Source organism: Triticum urartu, chromosome 3, assembly GCF_003073215.2.
Source record: "Triticum urartu cultivar G1812 chromosome 3, Tu2.1, whole genome shotgun sequence".
In the NCBI taxonomy this organism is placed as follows: Eukaryota; Viridiplantae; Streptophyta; class Magnoliopsida; order Poales; family Poaceae; genus Triticum; species Triticum urartu.
The window spans coordinates 628,488,755-628,492,212 of NC_053024.1; the positions used below are offsets into that span (position 1 = coordinate 628,488,755).

The following is a 3,458-nucleotide window of genomic DNA, read 5'->3' on the forward strand; positions in this document are numbered from 1 at the left end:
TATTTGAGGCATGAGAAAATTAATCCATCCGCTTTAAATCATAACTAAACATCATTTGAAATTGCATGATCCTAGACATAACAGAACAGAAGAGACACGCATACATACAGAGTGTTACATAGCATGAGAGGATCATTTTTGGTACATCACAGACAACACTAAGTATGAAGGACTAAAATCAACACTGCTGAACAAGCATTGCCGTTAGAATCTGCATCAACTTTTGCTATGTTGATGGTACGCAACAGGAAAAGCTATAGCCTTTTGCCTCCAGTACTAGTGCTTCTTGCCTATCGATCTTCTTGTGCAGCTTCTTGCTTATCAATCTTGTGCTGGGAGACATCAGACCTAGCAAATAAGATTCAGTTAGCACAAGTCCATGCAAGTGTCATGCATTCGTACTTAATTTTCTAATCATCGTTACCTACTGAAATGAATATGCATCAACAACAACATTCGATTGTTTGCTGCACATACCACATGGAAGGAAAATTAGAGACAAATTCATCCCAAAACACAACCTAAATGCTTCTATGCTGGACAGAGAAGGCACTGGATAGTTTAATCACTCAAGACTCAAGAGCATTCATGAGTTCGACAAGAACAATATTACCTATAACCACATATAGTCAATTTCACGTTTCTCCCTTTCTTTGAAGGATCGACAACAAACGTACCTTTCTCGGGCCGAAAACCTTCCTTTGCACACAAGCACTTCCAGTGAAGCACATTACCTACGATCTTTTGCTGCCCAAGACGTACACCAAATCCAACATGGTGTGCATATGTTCTGTAAAATTCCATTACCGATCAATGTCATCAAATAGCATCCCCACTTTTGGCCTCAATTCCACGTCACACTGGGGTTTATACAAATAACCTTGCAACGCCAATTGAGAGTATAGTAACATTAACCTCACACGACAATGCTGTGAACTTATTGTATCTCATTTTTGTAAGAAGCGGAGGGACTAACTTAGTACTTGTCGACGAGCTTGGATCTATCCATCACACGCAGTGACCAATGTTGGTACCTCTTGAGAGAAGGCTTGTTTCTTTTTCGGTGTACTAGCATCATCAATGAGAAGCACTGGAGAATTAATATCTGCAAAGGAATTAATTTAGTACTTGTCGACGAGGTTTGATCTATCCATCATATGCAGAGCAGAAATTGCATTTTACGCCAAAATCCAAAGATTCGACTTCTTAATCACCTCAAAATATAAGAAGTGGAGATATCAGCCCCAATTCCAAGGTTGCAAATTAAAAAGATACACAGAAAGAGAGTCTTCTCTAAAACCAAAACTATCATTATTGTGTAACGAATTTCAGTCTTGTGCCAATAAGCACTTCATATGCAGGTTTAACAGGTAGATGAGATTAGGTTGTTCTCATGTACAATATCCGACAGAGGATGAAATTTCACAATACAGAACTGCTGAAAATCTAGTATTAGCAAACTATAGAAAGCTTGCCCAGTGATTGATTTTTCTGTGCATGGATACAGAGATATCCCTGTTATTCCTCTCAAGTTGAAAGCAAGCATATCCCAGATGAGCATGAACTAGTTGTCCAGTCAAAATTTTGAAGTAAGCAAACATTATGTTTTTTGTTATGGCTAATCAACACCGCATAAAGGTCTCTCCAAATTAACTGAATTTGGTACAGGAGTATATTGTCACAACATATATATCTCAGTAATAATTTCTTGTCACATTTAGAACATCAATGGCAATTTTTACCAGAGTAATTGACCAAGATTGAGAGCTGAACAAATAAATTTCATTAGTATTTATTATGTGAAGTGTTGGTAGTTAGTACATGTCCCCTTTATACATAGAAAATCGACAGTTTGGGTATTATTTCAGATGGTGAAAAGAGATGGCTATGAAGGTCAATTTTAACATGTGTGTACTCTTCACCCCGTGTGTTTTCATATATATTATCACAAAATTCTTTTGAAGGAAAAAGAGCTCCCCTCTCTGATTTCATATATATGAAACCAATGTCTTGCTACAGAGAAGGAAAGAAACATCTAAAGAACTCTTAACTTTTTTCCAATTTAACACCAGATCAAGTCTAGAGTAACCCCTGGACTGGGCAAGCTGAGAAGGTATATTATACGGTGCAAAACGAAAGCAATACAGCCGAGGAGGCCAAAAACTGTCATCATTACAAAATCAGAACATAGGGTGGAAATTCAATCGCTTCAGCTGATTGGAAAGGAGCCCAGCATCTATCCACCAAGCTTGCCAGCAGCGATTAGCAAAATATACAATACCACAACTAACTCATAGCACTAGTCAACATGCCACTACTCGATATATAATGTTGTGTGCTGATTAATAGATTTATAGACTTTCTCGCAAAAAAAAATGCCACTACTCGATCTTGGGACGTATAGACCAAGCATAGAGACATCACCGAGATTGCAAGTTCAATTGACAATTATAACTCTAAAAAGTGTTCATAAAATAGGAATCCAACGAACATTAAGCATCATGTGAGAACGAATCCCTGACCGTCGGGGTCGAGGAAGAAGACCAGTCGCGCCCGGCCGTCAGGCTGCGTCTTCTCGAACACGTCCGTGCCATGGCTCTTCGGGCCGGTCGCGAAGACGCCGTAGTCCGGCACGGTGAAGCCGAGGTGGTGCCCCCAGGGAGTAGACCTTGGCGGCGGCGGCGGCTGGGTCCCCGACGATGAGATGGAGAGCAACGTCGGGGCTGCCCGGGAGGCGGATCCCAGACCTTAGAGCCGGAGTAGTTGGGGGAAAGGACTGCGCACAGCGACGGTGTCCCGCCGGATCTGTACCGCCGCCAGTCTGCAACAGATAGGGAGATGGGGGAGAGGGTGACCAGTTGCGCAGAATTAATCAGAATTGCGGGGACCTTTTTGCACAAGTTAGGTAACCGTGAGTACAGATCCACTCTCCAGAATCTGTACCATCGATCTGTAATCCGACGGATCAGGCTCTGTTTTTCTATTTTTGCACACTACACTCAGATTTTATACTAGTCGCTCCCAGTTGAATGACTAGAAGGGTGGTTGTACACGGCAAAAAACAATGGTTGTACCCCATGTTCATCAGAGATGAAACTTCAACTCTGATACCTGCGTTTTTCATAAAGACGAAATATATTCTTCAATAGATGACGTTTTTGTCGATGATTAGGCGCATATGATGACTTCATCATGTCTATCACTAGAAAAACACTAATTTTACATTTTACTTTTGCTTATAGTGAATTTCATAGGACCTCGACCTTTAGTCGCTTATGTCCAGAATCCACATCTTTTTTTAGTTATAAAAATACTACTTTTGTGAGAATGATGGTCACAAGACCCCAAACCATAGGTGTCGAAATTGATAGTCAATCATAATTGAACTATTTACGTTTCTATTTTGTTGCAATATTTTCATGAGTTTTTTTCCTGCATAACAATGATCCCTCAAGTTG

General features: G+C 40.4%; 1 long non-coding RNA gene across 2 annotated transcripts; it reads right to left on the bottom strand.

Moving 5' to 3' along the window:
- Positions 1 to 2,877, bottom strand: LOC125545453. Of its 2 annotated transcripts, none has more exons than XR_007300035.1 (4): positions 2,523 to 2,877; positions 977 to 1,105; positions 425 to 880; positions 1 to 348 (listed from the first exon to the last, which is right to left on the bottom strand). It is a non-coding gene; the product is annotated as an uncharacterized LOC125545453 (long non-coding RNA). The 2 variants fall into 2 exon arrangements; XR_007300036.1 differs by having other exon boundaries at positions 2,492 to 2,877.
- Positions 2,878 to 3,458: the final 581 nt, after the last annotated feature.